This window comes from Anomaloglossus baeobatrachus, chromosome 3 (genome assembly GCF_048569485.1).
Source record: "Anomaloglossus baeobatrachus isolate aAnoBae1 chromosome 3, aAnoBae1.hap1, whole genome shotgun sequence".
Lineage (NCBI taxonomy): Eukaryota > Metazoa > Chordata > Amphibia > Anura > Aromobatidae > Anomaloglossus > Anomaloglossus baeobatrachus.
In genome coordinates, this window is record NC_134355.1 from 339,978,237 (window position 1) to 340,001,108 (window position 22,872).

Genomic DNA, 22,872 nt, shown 5'->3' on the forward strand with positions numbered 1-22,872 from the left:
TGGGACTATAGCAAAGTCCAATAGCCACGTATAGGATGCCACTAGGTACACTGAGTGTTTGCTAGTATAATGGCTTAGTAACAATGAGTTGTAGTGTGCAATGCAGGCAGACGTGCTCTGCAAATGTCTTTGCACTAGTGGGACTATAGCAAAGTCCAATAGCCACGTAGAGGATGCCACTAGGTACACTGAGTGTTTGCTAGTAAAATTGCTTAGTTTAAAAAAGTTGTAGTGTGCAATGCAGGCAGACGTGCTCTGCAAATGTCTTTGCACTAGTGGGACTATAGCAAAGTCCAATAGCCACAGATAGGATGCCACTAGGTACACTGAGTGTTTGCTAGTATAATGGCTTAGTTAGAATGAGTTGGAGTGTGCAGAGGACAAGAGGGTACAGTGGCAGGATTGTGGTGCTCTGGGTAGAGGAATGGAAGCCTGCCTTTCTATTCCCTCCTAATGGTGAAATGCAGGGAGGAAATCCCTGATTTGGGCTACACAGACGCTGTTGCTGTTTGCAGGACCTGTCACCTATGGCTCTCTGACCCTGCCGCTTTGAGCCCTTAAAAGGACTGCTAGAAAGTGCTCTCCCTAAGCTGTCTAACGCTGTGTATGCAGCGCATACAGCTGTATCGGCTATAGGACTCAGGAGGACGGAGCTGCGACACTGATGTCTGACACCAAAGACGCAGAAGGCAGATAATGGCGTTCGTGAAGAAAATGTCCGGTTTTATAATGCAGGGACATGTGACATGCAGATCCTATCACACATGCCGTTGCTTCTCTGGCTCAAAGTCCACTTAGCTGTGTGTGTGTCTGTGATTGGCTGACATGCTGGCCCGCCCCACAAGACGCGCGCGCTTAGGGAAGGAAGACAAGAAAAAAAAAAAAAAAAATGGCGATCGCCATTATAGAAACAGCAGTGATCTGAAGGCGCTGTTCACGCACACTATACACTGAAATGTGATAATAGTTTGATTCACAGAGTGACTTACACTATTACAGCAGAAACCAAGCTATGATTTAGCTGTTTTTTGGCTGCTAGAACCGTTCTCGAACGTTTCTAGAACTATCGAGCTTTTGCAAAAAGCTCGAGTTCTAGTTCGATCTAGAACATGCCCCAAAATCACTCGAGCCTAGAACTGGAGAACCACGAACCACGAACCGCGCTCAACTCTACTCCTGAGCCCTGTGGTGCAGCCAAAAAATACTGTACAGTCACATGTAGGGTATTGTCACATTCAGTAGAAATTGTGTAATACATTATGGGGTCTTTGTTTACCAATTCCCCATGTGGAAATTGGAAATCTGGGGCTGAAACATCATTTTAGTAGTAAAATGTAAAATTTTTTTCTTCACCGCCCAATAATGTAACATGTTGTGACACAACTGTGGGGTCAATATGCTCACCGAATGCCTAGATGAATTAATGGAGGAGGGCAAATTATAAAATCGGGTTACCTAGAGGTTTCTGCTGCTCTAGAACCACAGGGGCTCGGCCAATGTGACATGGCACCTACAAACTATTCCAACTAAGTCTTAACTCAAATATGGTGCTCCTTCCATTCTTTACTTTGCACTGTGCCTCCAAAGTAATTTTTGACCACATATAAGGTACTGGCATACTCAGGAGAAATTGCACAATAAATTGTATGGTGCATTTTATCCTTTAAACCCTTGTGAATAAAAACTATCTGGTTAAAGCAACAATTTTTGTGGTAAAAATATATTTTTTTTATTTATACAACTCAACATTATAAAATTCTGTGAAACAACCAGGGTTCAAGGTGCTCACAAAACATCTAGATAAATTCCTTGAGGGGGTTTAGATTCCAAAATGGAGCCCCTTGTGGAGGAGCTCCACTGTTTAGGCACCTCAGGGGCTCGCCAAACGTGACATGATGTCCTCAAAGAAATCCAGCTTATTTTGCATTCAAATGTCAAATGGCGCGCCACCACATATGGAGTATTGGCATTAGAGATGAGCGAACCGGTCCCGGTTCGGCTCGAGGTCGGTTCGCCGAACGGAGCTCCCGTTCGAGTTCGGCTCGTCGAACGTTCGACGAACCGAACTCGAACTGCATAGGAAACAATGGCAAGCAATCACAAACACATAAAAACACCTAGAAAACACCCTCAAAGGTGTCCAAAAGGTGACAAACAACTCACAACACAACACAAACACTTGGGAAAGTGACAAGGACATATACTCATGCGAAAACAAAACAGCTGGACAAGGAAAAAGAGGAGGACACACAGATATATGAGTATATGCAAGGAAACATCGATTCCATTATTGTGCAACTTGAGCCCTGCTCATTTTAGGCTTCCAATCTTGATAAATTGCCTGAGCTCGCCACATACGCCTTGGGGATCTTGTCGTGTCCTGCAGCCAGCGTTCTCTCGGAACCTGCCTTCAGTGCTGCTGGGGGTCTGCTGGCAGATAAGCACACGTGTCTGTCCACTGACAATGTGGACATGGCTCTCAGAGGACTTTTCTTCCCCTGGGTCAGCCAGGGGACGGGAAAGGCACGCGTATTTTTGAGAGTGCTTCATGCAAAGCATTTTTTTCTTTTTCAAAAGGGGGCTCAACCGATGCCAGTCAAGTGGGGTGTGTGTGGCCCAGTTAGTGGAAACGAGGGAGACTGTGGTTGGAGACCCCTCGCTGTGTTTCTAAAAGAACCAAAATGAACAAATCATGGCTCTCAGAGGACTTGTCTTCCCCTGGGTCATCCAGGGGAGGCGAAAGGCATGCGTATTTTTGATAGTGCTTCATGCAAAGCATCTTTGTAAGCTTGAAAATGGGGGTCAACTGATGTCAGTCAAGTGGGGTGTGTGTGGCCCAGTTAGTGGAAACGAGGGAGACTGTGGTTGGAGTCCCCTCGCTGTGTTTCTAAAAGAACCAAGATGAACAAGTCATCGCTCTCAGAGGACTTTTCTTCCCCTGGGTCATCCAGGGGACGGGAAAGGCACGCGTATTTTTGAGAGTGCTTCATGCCAAGCATCTTTTTCTTTTTCAAAAGGGGGGGTCAACTGATGCCAGTCAAGTGTGGTGTGTGTGGCCCAATTAGTGGCAACGAGGGAGACTGTGGTTGGAGTCCCCTCGCTGTGTTTCTAAAAGAACCAAGATGAACAAGTCATGGCTCTCAGAGGACTTTTCTTCCCCTGGGTCAGTCAGGGGACGGGAAAGGCACGCGTATTTTTGAGAGTGCTTCATGCAAAGCATCTTTTTCATTTTGAAAAGGGGGTCAACTGATGCTAGTCAAGTGGGGTGTGTGTGGCCCAATTAGTGGCAACGAGGGAGACTGTGGTTGGAGTCCCCTCGCTGTGTTTCTAAAAGAACCAAAATGAACAAATCATGGCTCTCAGAGGACTTGACTTCCCCTGGGTCATCCAGGGGAGGCGAAAGGCACGCGTATTTTTGATAGTGCTTCATGCGAAGCATCTTTGTAAGCTTGAAAATGGGGGTCAACCGATGCCAGTCAAGTGGGGTGTGTGTGGCCCAGTTAGTGGAAACGAGGGAGACTGTGGTTGGAGTCCCCTCGCTGTGTTTCTAAAAAAGAACCAAGATGAACAAGTCATGGCTCTCAGAGGACTTTTCTTCCCCTGGGTCATCCAGGGGACGGGAAAGGCACGCGCATTTTTGAGAGTGCTTCATGCCAAGCACCTTTTTCTTTTTCAAAAGGGGGGTCAACTGATGCCAGTGAAGTGTGGTGTGTGTGGCCCAATTAGTGGCAACGAGGGAGACTGTGGTTGGAGTCCCCTCGCTGTGTTTCTAAAAGAACCAAGATGAACAAGTCATGGCTCTCAGAGGACTTTTCTTCCCCTGGGTCAGCCAGGGGACGGAAAGGCACGCAAATTTTTGAGAGTGCTTCATGCAAAGCATCTTTTTCATTTTGAAAAGGGGGGTCAACTGATGCTAGTCAAGTGGGGTGTGTGTGGCCCAATTAGTGGCAACGAGAGAGACTGTGGTTGGAGTCCCCTTGCTGTGTTTCTAAAAGAACCAAAATGAACAAATCATGGCTCTCAGAGGACTTGTCTTCCCCTGGGTCATCCAGGGGAGGCGAAAGGCACGCGTATTTTTGATAGTGCTTCATGCAAAGCATCTTTGTAAGCTTGAAAATGGGGGTCAACTGATGTCAGTCAAGTGGGGTGTGTGTGGCCCAGTTAGTGGAAACGAGGGAGACTGTGGTTGGAGTCCCCTCGCTGTGTTTCTAAAAGAACCAAGATGAACAAGTCATGGCTCTCAGATGACTTTTCTTCCCCTGGGTCATCCAGGGGACGGGAAAGGCACGCGTATTTTTGAGAGTGCTTCATGCCAAGCATCTTTTTCTTTTTCAAAAGGGGGGTCAACTGATGCCAGTCAAGTGTGGTGTGTGTGGCCCAATTAGTGGCAATGAGGGAGACTGTGGTTGGAGTCCCCTCGCTGTGTTTCTAAAATAACCAAGATGAACAAGTCATGGCTCTCAGAGGACTTTTCTTCCCCTGGGTCAGCCAGGGGACGGGAAAGGCACGCGTATTTTTGAGAGTGCTTCATGCAAAGCATCTTTTTCATTTTGAAAAGGGGGGTCAACTGATGCTAGTCAAGTGGGGTGTGTGTGGCCCAATTAGTGGCAACGAGGGAGACTGTGGTTGGAGTCCCCTCGCTGTGTTTCTAAAAGAACCAAAATGAACAAATCATGGCTCTCAGAGGACTTGTCTTCCCCTGGGTCATCCAGGGGAGGCTAAAGGCACGCGTATTTTTGATAGTGCTTTATGCAAAGCATCTTTGTAAGCTTGAAAATGGGGGTCAACTGATGTCAGTCAAGTGGGGTGTGTGTGGCCCAGTTAGTGGAAACGAGGGAGACTGTGGTTGGAGTCCCCTCGCTGTGTTTCTAAAAGAACCAAGATGAACAAGTCATGGCTCTCAGAGGACTTTTCTTCCCCCGGGTCATCCAGGGGACGGGAAAGGCACGCGTATTTTTGAGAGTGCTTCATGCCAAGCATCTTTTTCTTTTTCAAAAGGGGGGTCAACTGATGCCAGTCAAGTGTGGTGTGTGTGGCCCAATTAGTGGCAATGAGGGAGACTGTGGTTGGAGTCCCCTCGCTGTGTTTCTAAAATAACCAAGATGAACAAGTCATGGCTCTCAGAGGACTTTTCTTCCCCTGGGTCAGCCAGGGGACGGGAAAGGCACGCGTATTTTTGAGAGTGCTTCATGCAAAGCATCTTTTTCATTTTGAAAAGGGGGGTCAACTGATGCTAGTCAAGTGGGGTGTGTGTGGCCCAATTAGTGGCAACGAGGGAGACTGTGGTTGGAGTCCCCTCGCTGTGTTTCTAAAAGAACCAAAATGAACAAATCATGGCTCTCAGAGGACTTGTCTTCCCCTGGGTCATCCAGGGGAGGCTAAAGGCACGCGTATTTTTGATAGTGCTTTATGCAAAGCATCTTTGTAAGCTTGAAAATGGGGGTCAACTGATGTCAGTCAAGTGGGGTGTGTGTGGCCCAGTTAGTGGAAACGAGGGAGGCTGTGGTTGGAGTCCCCTTACTGTGTTTTACATGCTTTTAGAAGGGCATGACATGGCTTAGAGGTTGACTTTCAGCATCTGGAAACTGTTGGCTACCAAAATGCTGCCTTTCCAACCTTTTTAACCGAGGATTTTCGAGACCTTATGCCCATCGCAGTGCCCCAAGAGCCGTTGCCCAGGCGCCACTCCTTCTCCAACAAAGGCGTGCACGCGCTACACCAGCATGTCGCACTAAACATCACTGATTCCTTGAGAAACTCTGTGTGACAGGGTGCATTTCACCACAGATAATTGGCCCAGTAAGCATGGACAGGGGCGTTACATGTCACTGACTGGGCAATGGGTTACTGTGGGGAGAGATGGAGAAGGGTCTGCTGTACAAGTCTTGCCGTCCCCACGAGTTGTGTCAATCCTTCTTCTGTATGTAGAAGTTAATACACTGCTTCTGCCTCTAAAACCTCTTGTGGGTCCTCCACCTTGGCGCAAACCCTGTGTGGTCAGGCCACCCTTCCTTGTAACTGCGCACAAGGACTACCACACACCTCGTTACTATGGTGGCAGCAGAGCTCAATGCCATCAGGTGGTCAAAGGATTACTTTGAAATGTATGGGAAATGTGAGTCACACCACTGAGAAGTTGTGGACGGTTAGCTCTGGAGACCGAGTTTCATCAATGGTTGTCTCCACTCAACCAGCAGCCTGGGAAGGCCGGGTGCGACAATGATGCAAACATGGGTGCGGCCCTTCGCTGTGACAATGTGACACATGTGCCTTGTGTGGTTCACGTGTTGAACCTGGTTGTCCAGCAATTTTTAAAGCACTATCCTGGCCCACATGGCCTTCTGCAGAGAGCAAGGTGTAATGCCTTCCTTGATCCACACACTCAGATGGGCTGTAAATGATAGGCTAGAGGGAAGCCACTCACCAAGCAGGACCCCTAGAACCCTGAAACCCTTTAACCCCTATACAGGGATTAGGAATTACACAGGGATTAATACCTGTGGAAGGCTGCAGTTCCAGAGAATAGTAGTCAGGCAGGGTCAAAACATTAATTGAGGAACAGGAACAGAATGGGACGGCCAGGACTTAATCAGAAAACAAGCAGAGGTGAAATGCGGATCGGCCAACAAGGTACATAAACAGCAAGCAGGAAAAGTAGTCAGGTAACAAGCACACAAAATCATAAAACTGAACTGGGGGTAAAATTAACCAGAGGTTCATAGCTATGTCTGGCAGTGGTCTGCAGACAGGATGGGCATAAAAAAGGGTGTGGTGTCTTCCCATTGGTTGTAGCTGAATGATGGTATTTCAACTGTGAGATACCCACCAGCTACATTCAGCCAGAGATTCTGCATCTGTCAAGGTAATGCAGCCCAGTGGGTGAGCATAACCTGCGTCCACCTGCGCCGCTGGCATCGACTCCTCTCCCATCATCAGCACTATGCATGAAATGAACACGTTGTCACCTGGCGACCGGAGTACAAATTGACGGAGCGTACTCCGTTGGTGACTTAACAGTAGAGTTGAGCGCGGTTCGTGGTTCGTGGTTCTCCAGTTCTAGGCTCGAGTGATTTTTGGGCTGTTCGAGATCGAACTAGAACTCGAGCTTTTTGCTAAAAGCTCGATAGTTCTAGATACGTTCGAGAACGGTTCTAGCAGCAAAAAGCAGGGCTTTTTACAGCTACAGTGAGCAGGAGCCATCGCTGGCAGCCTGCCACAAGCTGGTAACCAAGATAAACATCGGGTATCCAAGCAAAGCGCTTTGGTTAGTAACCCGATGTTTATCTTAGTTACGTGCAGGAAGCCCACACTTTCCCGCTCAGCTCGCTCCACCCCCTCCTGCCCGTGGCATGTACACATACATACACATACACAAACACACACACACACACACATCCACCCCCCCCCGCCCGCCCGCCCGCTCGCTCGCTCGGCTTACCTGCGGTGATGAAGTCCCGCCATCCCGACCTCAGCGCTGTCACTGTCCTCCATGGCCGCCGCTTGTCACATCACCTATCGCTTCCGACCCGAGACTGACACTGGCGGTGACGTCACGGACCTCTCGCGATACTTGATGTGAAGGCGCCGGTCATTGACCTCAGTGACAGGTGCTGTCAGTGTGCTGGAGATCAGCGCAGGTAATGTACCTCGCTGACAGCAGCACTTGTCATGCCCTGCAGTGACCTGGGCTGACCCATTGATGTTAGCTCAGGTCACTGCACTGCTCTCCCAGCCAATGGGGAACATCCTGCTCTTCATTGACTGGGACAGTGTGCATCGTCATGGCAACCCCTTGGATTACACCAGACCTGGATTTGTTTTTCAATCTAATAAATTGGTTAAAGAGGGAATGTTTTGGGGAGTGTTTTTTCAAATAAAAATGTGTTTGTCGTCTATTTTTTTTTTATTACTGACTGGGTTGGTGATGTCGGGTATCTGATAGACGCCTGACCTCACCAACCCCAGGGCTTGATGCCAGGTGACATTACACATCTGGTATTAACCCCAAATATTACCCCGTTTGCCACCGCACCAGGGCGCGGGATGAGCTGGGGCGAAGCACCAGGATTGGCGCATCTAATGGATACGCCACTTCTGGGGCGGCTGCGGCCTGCTATTTTTAGGCTGGGGAGATTCCAATAACCATGGACCTCCCTAGTCTGAGAATATCAGGCCCCAGCTGTCTGCTTTACCTTGGCTGGTGATCCAATTTTGGGGGACCCCTACGTGTTTTTTTTTTTAATTATTTATTTAATTTAAAATAACAGTGTGGGGGGCCCTCAGTTTTGGATTACCAGCCAAGGTGAGGTTGCCAGCTGTGGTCTGCAGGCTGCAGCCGTCTGCTTTACCCTAGCTGGCTACAAAACTAGGGGGAACCCTATGTCATTTTTTTGGCTAAATACAAAGCTAAGCACCCCTTAGTGCCACATGAAAGGTACCAAAGGGTGTTCCACTTTTTCTCCATTTTTTTCTCCACTTTCTCTCCACTTTTTCTCCACTTTTTCTCCATTTTTTTCTCCACTTATTCTCCACTTTTTCTCCACTTTCTCCACTTTTTCTCCACTTTTTTCTCCACTTTTTCTCCTCTTATGCTCCACTTTTTCTCCTCTTAATCTCCACTTTTTCTCCACTTTTTCTCCACTTTTTCTCCACTTTTTCTCCACTTTTTTCTCCACTTTTTCTCCTCTTATGCTCCACTTTTTCTCCACTTTTTCTCCACTTTTTCTCCACGTTTTCTCCACGTTTTCTCCACTTTTTTCTCCACTTTTTCTCCTCTTATGCTCCACTTTTTCTCCACTTTTTCTCCACTTTTTCTCCTCTTAATCTCCACTTTTTCTCCACTTTTTCTCCACTTTTTCTCCACTTTTTCTCCACTTTTTTCTCCACTTTTTCTCCACTTTTTCTCCTCTTATGCTCCACTTTTTCTCCACTTTTTCTCCACATTTTCTCCACGTTTTCTCCACTTTTTTCTCCACTTTTTCTCCTCTTATGCTCCACTTTTTCTCCACTTTTTCTCCACTTTTTCTCCTCTTAATCTCCACTTTTTCTCCACTTTTTCTCCACTTTTTCTCCACTTTTTCTCCACTTTTTCTCCACTTTTTTCTCCACTTTTTCTCCACTTTTTCTCCTCTTATGCTCCACTTTTTCTCCACTTTTTCTCCACTTTTTCTCCACTTTTTCTCCACTTTTTCTCCTCTTATGCTCCACTTTTTCTCCTCTTATGCTCCACTTTTTCTCCACTTTTTCTCCACTTTTTTCTCCACTTTTTCTCCTCTTATGCTCCACTTTTTCTCCACTTTTTCTCCTCTTATGCTCCACTTTTTCTCCACTTTTTCTCCATTTTTTTCTCCACTTATTCTCCACTTTTTCTCCTCTTATTCTCCACTTTTTCTCCACTTTTTCTCCACTTTTTCTCCTCTTATTCTCCACTTTTTCTCCACTTTTTCTCCACTTTTTCTCCATTTTTTTCTCCACTTTCTCCACTTTTTCTCCACTTTTTTCTCCACTTTTTCTCCTCTTATGCTCCACTTTTTCTCCTCTTAATCTCCACTTTTTCTCCACTTTTTCTCCACTTTTTCTCCACTTTTTTCTCCACTTTTTCTCCTCTTATGCTCCACTTTTTCTCCACTTTTTCTCCACTTTTTCTCCACTTTTTCTCCTCTTAATCTCCACTTTTTCTCCTCTTATGCTCCACTTTTTCTCCACTTTTTCTCCACTTTTTCTCCACTTTTTCTCCACTTTTTCTCCTCTTATGCTCCACTTTTTCTCCACTGTTTCTCCTCTTAATCTCCACTTTTTCTCCTCTTATGCTCCACTTTTTCTCCACTTTTTCTCCACTTTTTCTCCTCTTATGCTCCACTTTTTCTCCACTTTTTCTCCTCTTATGCTCCACGTTTTCTCCACTTTTTCTCCACTTTTTTCTCCACTTTTTCTCCTCTTATGCTCCACTTTTTCTCCACTTTTTCTCCACTTTTTCTCCACTTATGCTCCACTTTTTCTCCACTTTTTCTCCACTTTTTTCTCCACTTTTTCTCCTCTTATGCTCCACTTTTTCTCCACTTTTTCTCCACTTTTTCTCCTCTTAATCTCCACTTTTTCTCCACTTTTTCTCCACTTTTTCTCCACTTTTTCTCCACTTTTTCTCCACTTTTTTCTCCACTTTTTCTCCACTTTTTCTCCTCTTATGCTCCACTTTTTCTCCACTTTTTCTCCACTTTTTCTCCACTTTTTCTCCACTTTTTCTCCTCTTATGCTCCACTTTTTCTCCTCTTATGCTCCACTTTTTCTCCACTTTTTCTCCACTTTTTTCTCCACTTTTTCTCCTCTTATGCTCCACTTTTTCTCCACTTTTTCTCCACTTTTTCTCCACTTTTTCTCCTCTTATGCTCCACTTTTTCTCCACTTTTTCTCCATTTTTTTCTCCACTTATTCTCCACTTTTTCTCCTCTTATTCTCCACTTTTTCTCCACTTTTTCTCCACTTTTTCTCCTCTTATTCTCCACTTTTTCTCCACTTTTTCTCCACTTTTTCTCCATTTTTTTCTCCACTTTCTCCACTTTTTCTCCACTTTTTTCTCCACTTTTTCTCCTCTTATGCTCCACTTTTTCTCCTCTTAATCTCCACTTTTTCTCCACTTTTTCTCCACTTTTTCTCCACTTTTTTCTCCACTTTTTCTCCTCTTATGCTCCACTTTTTCTCCACTTTTTCTCCACTTTTTCTCCACTTTTTCTCCTCTTAATCTCCACTTTTTCTCCTCTTATGCTCCACTTTTTCTCCACTTTTTCTCCACTTTTTCTCCACTTTTTCTCCACTTTTTCTCCTCTTATGCTCCACTTTTTCTCCACTGTTTCTCCTCTTAATCTCCACTTTTTCTCCTCTTATGCTCCACTTTTTCTCCACTTTTTCTCCACTTTTTCTCCTCTTATGCTCCACTTTTTCTCCACTTTTTCTCCACTTTTTCTCCTCTTATGCTCCACGTTTTCTCCACTTTTTCTCCACTTTTTTCTCCACTTTTTCTCCTCTTATGCTCCACTTTTTCTCCACTTTTTCTCCACTTTTTCTCCACTTATGCTCCACTTTTTCTCCACTTTTTCTCCACTTTTTTCTCCACTTTTTCTCCTCTTAATCTCCACTTTTTCTCCACTTTTTCTCCACTTTTTCTCCACTTTTTCTCCACTTTTTTCTCCACTTTTTCTCCACTTTTTCTCCTCTTATGTTCCACTTATTCTCCACTTTTTCTCCACTTTTTCTCTACTTTTTCTATGGTCGGTCTACCCATTAGCTCTGCCATGCATAGTGTAGCTCTACACCTACTGCACATGTTACTTTATGATTGACATCTCTTTCGTACCAGAGCTGTCTAAGCCTACTCTGACCCCATATTTGTCATTACTATATTGTCCTTGTACTGTATTATGACATTTGTATCATGTGTTTCATTTCTTGCTGTGTTGCAATTTTTTTGCTGCATCCCAATTGTACCTCTACATTGTTCGAGTTTATGTTATTGTTCTCTCACTCTTATGTGATACTGATTATTGTCATTTTTCATGATTACATGCAGATAAGTCCAATCTGACGAAGGCTCAGGCCGAAACGTCATTTGTAACTTGTTTTGGACAAAAACATATATGCTTATGAAAAAAAAATTTTCTTAATACGGACCAATAAAGAGTGATTTTGCATTACTATCCGTTGTGACTTACTGACTTAGTCTGGGAGATATAGAGTGCCGAGGTTACTCACTAATTTTATCTATTATTACCTCTGAGCACCTATATACCAGTGAGCAGAGCTTCCTCTACAGTAGTTCTCCTGATTAGGCATGCCCTTACCTCATGAGCAGGGCATTGCAGCTTTGGTAGCAACCATTACGACATGGACTCTGCTGCTGTGGACCCGGGGAGAGTGAGTGCAGATTCATTGCACCCACACTCCTCACATGAAGGGTCCGCACTCCTAGAAAATGGGGGATACGTTCCCTGAGTGTCTCCCCCCCATATTCTAGACGGTCCAGAGTCGTCGTGGGACCCCTTTATTTTTTTTCTTACAATAAATTGGTGAAAGAGGAAATGTTTTGGGGACTGTTTTTTCAAATAAATTTCTTTTGTCGATTTTTTGTTTTTGTTAGTACTGACAGTTTATGATGTTGGGTATCTAATAGACGCCATGACATCACAAACTGCTGGGCTTGATCTCAGGTGACTTTACAGCTAGTATCAACCCGATTTATTACCCCGTTTGCCACTGCACCAGGGCACGGGATGAGCTGGGGTGAAGCGCCAGGATTGGCGCATCTAGTGGATGCGCCACGTCTGGGGTGCCTGCGGCCTGCTATTTTTAGGCTGTGAAGGCCCAATAACTATGGACCTTCCCACCCTGAGAATACCAGACCACAGCTGTCCGCTTTACCTTGGCTGGTGATCCAATTTGGGGGGTCCCCTACTTTTATTGTGTAATTATTAATATTTATAAAATAATTATAAAAAAGAGCCTGAGGGGACCTCCACATTGGATCCCCAACCACGGTAAAGCTGCCAGCTGTGGTTTTCAGGCTACAGCCGTCTGCTTTACCCTAGCTGGCTATCAAAAATGGGGGGACCCAACGTAATTTTTTTTTTTTAACTATTTTTTAAATAGAAAAAATTAATGGGCTTCCCTGTATTTTGATTGCCAACCAAGGTAACGGCAGGCAGATGGGGGTGGCAACCCATAGCTGTCTGCTTTATCTGCGCTGAGAATCAAAAATACCGCGGAGCGCTACGTCATTTTTTTAAAGATTTATTTTTACAGCACTGTGATGCCCATTTTATTTTTAGTTATTTAAATAAATAATTAAAAAAAATATATGTTAGCTCCCACTGCATTTTTTGTATTGCTAGCTAAGGGTAATCCAAGCAGCTACTGGCTGCTAACCCCCACTGCTTGGTGTTACCTTCACTGGCAATGGAAAATCCAGGGAAGCATTTTTTTTTTTTTTTGCCAAAAAGCTACAAAAAAAGGACGTGAGCTTCGCCATATTTTTGTATGCTAGCCAGGTATAGCAGGCAGGTGCTGGAAGAGTTGGATACAGCGCCAGAAGATGGCGCTTCTATGAAAATGCCATTTTCTGAGGTGGCTGCAGACTGCAATTCGCAGCAGTGGGGCCCAGAAAGCTCAGGCCAACCGGTGGTGCGGATTCCAATCCCAGCTGCCTAGTTGTACCTGGCTGGACACAAAAATGGGGCAAAGCCTACGTCATTTGTTTTCTAATTATTTCATGAAATTCATGAAATAATAAAAAAAGGGCTTCCCTTTATTTTTGGTTCCCAGCCGGGTACAAATAGGCAACTGGGGGTTGGGGGCAGCCGTACCTGCCTGCTGTACCTGGCTAGCATACAAAAATATGGCGAAGCCACATAATTTTTTCAGGGGGCAAAAAACTTCTGCATACAGTCCTGGATGGAGTATGCTGAGCCTTGTAGTTCTGCAGCTGCTGTCTGTCTGTATGGAGAAGAGCAGACAGCAGCTGCAGAACTACAAGGCTCAGCATACTCCATCCAGGACTGTATGCAGAAGTTTTTTGCCCACCAAAAAAATGACGTGGGCTTCGCCATATTTTTGTATGCTAGCCAGGTACAGCTGGCAGCCACGGGCTGCCTCCAACCCCCAGTTGCCTATTTGTACCCGGCTGGGAACCAAAAATATAGGGAAGCCCGTTTTTTTTAATTATTTCACTTATTTCATGAAATAATTAAAAAACAAATGACGTGGGCTTCGCCCTATTTTTGTGTCCAGCCGGGTACAACTAGGCAGCTGGGGATTGGAATCCGCAGCACAGGTTAGCCCGAGGTTTGTGGGCGCCTCTGCTGCGGATTTCAGTCCGCAGCCGTCCCAGAAAATGGCGCTCTCATAGAAGCGCCATCATCTGGCGCTGTATCCAACTCTTCCAACAGCCCTGGAGCCGGGTGGCTTGTTGGGTAATCATGAGTTAATACTGGCTTTGTTTTACCAGCCAGTATTAAGCCAGAGATTCTTAATGTCAGGCACGTTTGACCCGGCCATTAAGAATCTCCAATAAAGGGTTAAAAAAAGACACCACACAGAGAAAAAATACTTTAATAGAAATAAATACACAGACACATTAGAGACTCCATCTTTATTACCCCCTGTCAGCCCTCCACGATCCTGCTCTTCTGTCTTCTTTCTTTCTAGTGTAGTAGTAGTGACGATTGTAGTGAGGGGCATCACTTGGGGCTGGGGAACCTCCATCCTAACTACAATGCTCACTACAATCGGGAAGCAGCGTGCAGCCTTCACTCCGTGAGTGATCAGTGCTGGCTGTCAGCGGTAACAGCGGTAACGCTGACAGACGCGTTACCATAGCAACGGTGCTCCCGGAGCCGCGGTTAGCGGTGACGTCACCGCTAACTGCGTTGCTATGGCAACGGTGATCTCCGTTAATGACCGGCTGTGTCAGCCGGTCCCTAACGGAACGGGGAGTCGACCGTGTGCTAGAGCATGTCGCCGGTACACGGCGATACACATATGTGCACCGTGTACCGGAGAGATGCACTCGCAGGTCCTACATGACGTGTCATAGTCATGTGACCAGTCTGTAGCCAATGAGATAATAGCCACGTGACTGGTCACATGGCTATTTTGACGTCACGATAGGTCCTGCTTCTCTGCTGGCAGTGCAGGTCACCGGGAGGATTCAGCGATCATCGGATGGAATAGCGGCAGGAGACAGAGTGCAGAAGGGATCGCGAGGACCGGTAAGTGTTATGGCAATGTTTATTAACTGTTTGTGTACATTTATAATGCATTTTTATGTGTTTGTGATTGCCTCCCATTATAGCCTATACGTTCGAGTTCGGTTCGTCGAACGTTCGACGAACCGAACTCGAACGGGAGCCCCGTTCGGCGAACCGGCCTCGAGCCGAACCGGGACCGGTTCGCTCATCTCTACTTAACAGCCGTGTGCGGCAATGATGCAAACCTGGCTGCGGGCCATCGTCAGGGCAATGTGACACACGTGTCTTGTATGGCTCACGTGTTGAACCTAATTCTCCAGCAATTTTTAAAACACCATCCCGGCCTACATGGCCTTGTGCAGCGGGCACACTCGCTATGTGCTCACTTCCATCGTGCGCACACAGCAGCTCAACAACTTTCGTCGCTACAGAAGTCTTTAGGTCTGGTGGTTAAACGCCTGAAATGCGATGTGCTGACATGCAGGAATTTGAATCTGCACATGTTGCAGCGTTTGTGGCAGCACCGCCGAACCCTGCTGCAATACGTTATGACATATAGCCTGGGATAACTTGATCCAGAGGTGGTGCAGATCACGCTGCTGGAGTGGTGTCAGATCAAGGACCTATGCACCCTACTACACAGTTTACAAATGTCGACGAAGATGTTTAGCACTGGCAATGTCATTCTCAGCGTGACAATTCTGGTCATCTACATGATGGAGCACACTGTAATTATTATTCGGAGTCAGGTGTTGGGACAAGAGGAAGGGGAGGAAGTACAGGAGGAGTCATATGCGGAAGGGATAACAAGATCTACGAGGTCCAGATGGTCAGCGGCACCTATGCGGCAGTCATGGTGAGGGAGAGGGATTAACAAGGGTGCATAGTATCAGCAAAAAGTGTTGAGGAAAGTGCAGGAGCCCATGAAGAAATGGAGGACGAACTGGCGATGGGCATGGAAGACTCAGCAGATGAGTGAGAGCTTGCTCACATTTCGGTTGTGCGAGGTTGTGGGGAGAGGGCAGAGGAAGGAGGCACGATTCTCACCTCTCTGCCACCAACACACCAAGGACTTGGTCCTCCTGGATGCACAAGACACATGAGCGCCTTCTTGCTGCACTACCTACATGACCCTCGGATTGTACGAATTCAAAGCAATCCTGAATACTGGGTTGCCACACTGTTCGATCCCCGGTACAAGACAAAATTTGGCGAAATAATTCCTGCCATAGAAATGGACGCACGTATACAGGAGTATCTGCAGAATGTGGTACGCAATCTTAGATCTGCTTTTCCACTAAACACCAGTGCTGCACAGAGTGAATATCAACGCTTTGTCATGGATAGGAGGAAATGGTCTTTTACTTGTCCACATCTGAGGGACCGAGGGCTGGCTGCTGTGCTGAGATGGCGTTGAGTACGGTGTCCCTGCAGAGTTGCACTTTTGGTCATATACCAAAATGAGTTGAAAATGGACAGATGCTGGTGGAAAGGGGAACAGGTGTGTTGGAAAAGGGAAAAAAGTTTTGGTCCGTGGATTTGGTGGTTAAGCAAAAGTAACATTTGCTGAAGAAACACCATCTGTTACGGTGGGACTGGCAGATTTGGATAAGGTGGTATATACTATGTTACCGCTATATAACGTAAATTAATAAGAAAAGAAAGAGAAAGGTATATATCCCCATGAGCAGTCAGTGTCCACCGTGCTCCCAGTTAAAATAGGAGAGGTTGGCAACTGGAAGGTTTGTTGGAGGATACAGAGCTGTGTGGCTATGAAACTAATAGTAGCCTGAACCGAGTTAGACGCCATTCGGATCTGGAGACTGGGAGCCCTGTTAGCGTCACAGGGTCCACATGCCCACCCAGCCCAGGAACTCCCTGTTAACAACACAGGGGCCATTGAGTACGCTGACCGTGTGCGTAGGGGCCACACCTGTGGACAGCAGGCGCATCAGCAGCAGCAGGCCTGTTAATGCCACTGGGCTGCACAAGCAGGACTGGTAGGACAGGAGCTGGTCTTAACCGTTCTGCGTTACCAACTGTGGTGGTGGCCTGCATCGACACCCTATCCCTGCCTACCTCTGGCCTAAAGCCGCAATGGGTTCAACACATGGAGGTGTGCTCTTTCGGAGCATAATAGAAGACTGCGCACCTCCTTGTTGACTCCAGCCCCTTTTATAACCTGGGTCCGCCCCAAACTAGGGTGAACCACAATGCACCTCCTGGAGACAAAAGTAGAGTGACACGTCATGAGTGGCATAACTAGCGTCCTATTTGGAACCGCAACGTCAATGATGACCTCATGGCTGCCATGACCCAAACACCTCAACAGTCATCGTCTGACCATCAATAATGCGGTGACAAGTCATTGGGGTGGGCCTCTGCAAGCCATTTGGGAGGACACCTGATGCCCTGTGGTCTATATGGGACCCCCACATCAGGGGCAGGGCCAAAGAGTTCATTACCGGACCTAGTCTCTGATGCAGTAAGTGCCTGAGCATGCTCAGTAGCATGAAATACAGTCTCTGAAAAAAGACTATCAGCTTTAGCATGGTGTCTAGGCACAAAACAGGACTTAGACCCGGCACGGAATGCAAGTACCTGTGCAAAGAGGCTTTTGACACTTAGTGTGGGAGCATGCGCTGTATCCCGAAATGAAGACTTAGCGTCAGGAATGGCACAGTCAGGCTGAGCATACTCACTAGGCGAAACACTGTAGTTAGGCTGCAGCTGGGGTAAATCGGCACACGCATGCGCACTACCTGCCTCTCCACACTTAGACGTGGAGGAGAAATTGCTCTTCGGGTGTGAACTTGGAGATGCTGTCTATGAACAGAAGGAAAAGCTAAAGGAAGCCTCACTTTCTATCCCTCCGAATGATCAAATGCAGCAATGAATTCCCTGAGATTGCTATAACATTAGCGTAGCAAAATGTACATGAGGGTGTCATGTAGAGGTGCTAGAAATAGCTTGGCACCAGTGGGGCACTAATGGAATACAATAGCCAGTTCTATGATGCCACTAAATGGCAGTATTTTTTGCTATAATTATAGCTTATTAAAAACAGAGCAGGAGGGTGTCATGCAGAGGTGCTGCACATAGATTTGCACTAGTGTGACTAGACAAAGTCCAATAGCCACGTTTAGGATGCCACTAAGTTCACTCAGTGTTTGCTAGTATAATGGCTTAGTAACAATGAGTTTGAGTGTGCAATGCAGGCAGAGGTGCTGCAAATATCTTTCCACTAGTGTGACTACACAAAAGTACAATAGCCACGTTTAGGATGCCACTAGGTACACTGACTGTTTGCTAGTATAATGGCTTAGTTAAAAAGAGTTGGAGTGTGCAATGCAGGCAGACGTGCTGCAAATATCTTTCCACTAGTGTGACTACACAAAAGTCCAATAGCCACGTTTAGGATGCCACTAGGTACACTGACTGTTTGCTAGTATAATGGCTTAGTTAAAAAGAGTTGGAGTGTGCAATGCAGGCAGACGTGCTGCAAATATATTTCAACTAGTGTGACTACACAAAAGTACAATAGCCACGTTTAGGATGCCACTAGGTACACTGACTGTTTGCTAGTATAATGGCTTAGTTAAAAAGAATTTGAGTGTGCAATGCAGGCAGACGTGCTGCAAATATCTTTCCACTAGTGTGACTACACAAAAGTACAATAGTCACGTTTAGGATGCCACTAGGTACACTGACTGTTTGCTAGTATAATGGCTTAGTTAAAAAGAGTTGGAGTGTGCAATGCAGGCAGACGTGCTGCAAATATCTTTCCACTAGTGTGAATACACAAAAGTACAATAGTCACGTTTAGGATGCCACTAGGTACACTGACTGTTTGCTAGTATAATGGCTTAGTTAAAAAGAGTTTGAGTGTGCAATGCAGGCAGACGTGCTGCAAATATCTTTCCACTAGTGTGACTACACAAAAGTACAATAGCCACGTTTAGGATGCCACTAGGTACACTGACTGTTTGCTAGTATAATGGCTTAGTTAAAATGAGTTTGAGTGTGCAATGCAGGCAGACGTGCTGCAAATATCTTTACACTAGTGTGACTACACAAAAGTACAATAGCCACGTTTAGGATGCCACTAGGTACACTGACTGTTTGCTAGTATAATGGCTTAGTTAAAAAGAGTTTGAGTGTGCAATGCAGGCAGACGTGCTGCAAATATCTTTCCACTAGTGTGACTACACAAAAGTACAATAGCCACGTTTAGGATGCCACTAGGTACACTGACTGTTTGCTAGTATAATGGCTTAGTTAAAAAGAGTTTGAGTGTGCCATGCAGGCAGACGTGCTGCAAATATCTTTCCACTAGTGTGACTACACAAAAGTACAATAGCCACGTTTAGGATGCCACTAGGTACACTGACTGTTTGCTAGTATAATGGCTTAGTTAAAAAGAGTTGGAGTGTGCAATGCAGGCAGACGTGCTGCAAATATCTTTGCACTAGTGTGACTACACAAAAGTCCAATAGCCACGTTTAGGATGCCACTAGGTACACTGACTGTTTGCTAGTATAATGGCTTAGTTAAAAAGAGTTGGAGTGTGCAATGCAGGCAGACGTGCTGCAAATATCTTTGCACTAGTGTGACTACACAAAAGTCCAATAGCCACGTTTAGGATGCCACTAGGTACACTGACTGTTTGCTAGTATAATGGCTTAGTTAAAAAGAGTTTGAGTGTGCAATGCAGGCAGACGTGCTGCAAATATCTTTCCACTAGTGTGACTACACAAAAGTACAATAGCCACGTTTAGGATGCCACTAGGTACACTGACTGTTTGCTAGTATAATGGCTTAGTTAAAAAGAGTTGGAGTGTGCAGAGGACAGGAGGGTACAGTGCCATTATTGTGGGGCTCTGGGTAGAGGAATGGAAGCCTGCCTTTCTATTCCCTCCTAATGGGGAAATGCAGCGACGAAATCCCTGACCTTGGCTACACAGACGCTGTCTCTGTTTTCAGGACCTGTCACCTATAGCTCTGACCCTGCCGGTACGAGCCCTTAAAAGGACTGATAGAAAGTGCTCTCCCTAAGCTGTCTAGCGCTGTGTATGGAGCGCATACAGCAGTATCGGCGATAGGACAAAGGACGGAGCTGCGCCAGTGATGTCTGACACCAAGGACGCAGAAGAGATAATGGCGTCCGGACGGGCAGATACTCGTTTTTATAATGCAGGGACATGTGACATGGACATCCTATCACACATGCCGTTGCTTCTCTGGCTAAAAGTCCACTTAGCTATGTGTGTGTCTGGGATTGGCTGACATGCTGGCCCGCCCCACAAGACGCGCGCGCTTAGGGAAGGAAGACAAGGAAAAAAAAAAAATGGCGATCGCCATTATACAAACAGCAGTGATCTGAAGGCACTGTTCTTGCACACTATACACTGAAATGTCATAACAGAGTGACTTACACTATTACAGCGGAAAGCCAGCTAGGAATTAGCTGTTTTTTTGCTGCTAGAACCGTTCTCGAGCGTTTCTAGAACTATCGAGCTTTTGCAAAAAGCTCGAGTTCTAGTTCGATCTAGAACAGGCCCCAAAATCACTCGAGCCTAGAACTGGAGAACCTCGAACCACGAACCGCGCTCAACTCTAATTGGCATACTCAGAAGAAAAGGCACAACAAATTATATGATACATTTGTTCCTGTTACCCTTGAGAAAATTAAATAATTTTAGACACATTAGGGGCTCTCCAAATGGGACATGTCGTCTGCTAATGATTCCAGCCAAGTTTGCAGTCAAATGACACTCCTTTCATTCCAAGCCCTGCCATGCAAAAACAAAAGTTGATTTCAACCACACATGAGGTATCAGCCTACTCATGGGAAATTACACAATAAATTGTAGGGTGCATTTTCTCCTGTGACCTTTGTGGAAAAAAAAGGTTAATGGTTGAAGTAACAATTTTTATGGTAAAATATATTTTTTTTATTTTCCCGTCTCGATGTTATAACATTTTGTGAAGCACCAGGAGTTTCAATGTGCTCACTAAACATCTAGATACAGTCCTTGGGGGGTATAGTTTCCAAAATGGGGTAATTTGTGGAGCTCTACTATGTAGGCACAGTAGGAGCTCTCCAAATGCAATATGGTGTTGGGTAACTATTCCAGCTAATTTAGCATTCAAAATGTCAAATTGGCTCTTCTTCCCTTCTGAGCCCTGCCATGTACCCAAACAGTAGATTTCCAATACATATGTGGTATCGGTGAACTAAGTAGACATTGCACAACAAAGGTCACATTTTTGTAGGAAAAAGTAGGAAAACGCTAAATTTTGTTTTTTTTTACCCACCACATTGCTTTAGTTCCTATGAATCATCTAAAGGGTGAATAATCTTCTTGGATGTGATTTTCAGCAGTTTCAGTGGTGCAGTTTTAGAAAGATGCCACATTTGGGTATTTTCTGTCAACTAGACTTCTCAAAGTCACTTTAAAGGGGATGAAATAATTTATAAAAATGATTTTATATTTTTTTTGGGAAAAATGAGAAATTGCTTATAAACTTTGAATCGTTTTAACTTCCTAACAAAAAAAATATGTTTCAAAAATTGCTCTGATGTAAAGTAGACATGTGGGAAATGTTATTTATTAACTATTTTGCGTGATATAACTCAGATTTAAGGGCATAAAAATTCAAAGTTTGAAAGCTGCGACATTTTTGCTAAATTTCCAATATTTTCACAAAAAAAATCTTAAATTTATGACTATCATGAAGTACAATATGTGATGAAAAAACACTCTCGCAACCACTGGGATCCATTGAAGCATTCCAGTCAAAGTGACACTGGTCAGAATTGCAAAAAAATGACCTGGTCAGGAAGTTGAAAACCATGCTTAGGGGTAAAGGGGTTAAAGCAAATAGCTATATAAAACAAAATAAATAATACATAACCTTTCCAACATGTCTACTTTACATCAGAGCAATGTTTGTAACATAAATTTTTTGTTAAGAAGTTAGAAGGGTTCAAAGTTTATCAGCAATTTTTCATTTTTTCAACAAAATTTACAAAATCATTTTTTTAGGAATCACATCACATTTGAAGTGACTTTGAGAGGCCTATGTGACAGAAAATACCCCAAAGTGACACCATTCTAAAAATTGCACCACTGAAACTGCTGGAAACTACATTCAAGAAGTTTATTAACCCATAAGTTGCTTCACTGGAACTAAAGCATTGTGGAAGGAAAAAAAATAAAATTTATCTTTTTTCCCAAAAAATGTTGCGTAAGCCCATCATTTTTCATTTTCACAAGAGTGACCAAAGAAAATAGAAGATACAATTTCTTGTGCAATTATGCCTGAGAACAATGATACTGCATATGTGGTGGAAAGCTAGTGTTTTTGCACATGGCAGCACTCGGAATGGAATGAGCACCACTTGACTTTTGGACGACAAATTTGGCTTGAATAGATAGTAGACACCAAGTCACATTTGCAGAGCCCCTGATGTGTTGAAACAGTGGTAAACCAGCACAAGTGAGCACATTTCAGAAACTACATCCCACAAGCAATATAATTTATGGTATAGTGGGAACTTTGAACTTATGGGTACTTTCCAGAATTTTGTAACGTTGAACCGTGAAAATGAGAAAATTAATTTTACGATAAAAATGTATCTTTAACTAGAGATGAGCGAACCGGTCCCGGTTCGGCTCGAGGCCGGTTCGCCGAACGGGGGTCCCGTTCGAGTTCGGTTCGTCGAACGTTCGACGAACCGAACTCGAACGTATAGGCTATAATGGGAGGCAATCACAAACACATAAAAATGCATTATAAATGTACACAAACAGTTAATAAACATTGCCATAACACTTACCGGTCCTCGCGATCCCTTCTGCACTCTGTCTCCTGCCGCTATTCCATCCGATGATCGCTGACTCCTCCCGGTGACCTGCACTGCCAGCAGAGAAGCAGGACCTATCGTGACGTCAAAATAGCCATGTGACCAGTCACGTGGCTATTATCTCATTGGCTACAGACTGGTCACATGACTATGACACGTCATGTAGGACCTGCGAGTGCATCTCTCCGGTACACGGTGCACATATGTGTATCGCCGTGTACCGGCGACATGCTCTAGCACACGGTCGACTCCCCGTTCTGTTAGGGA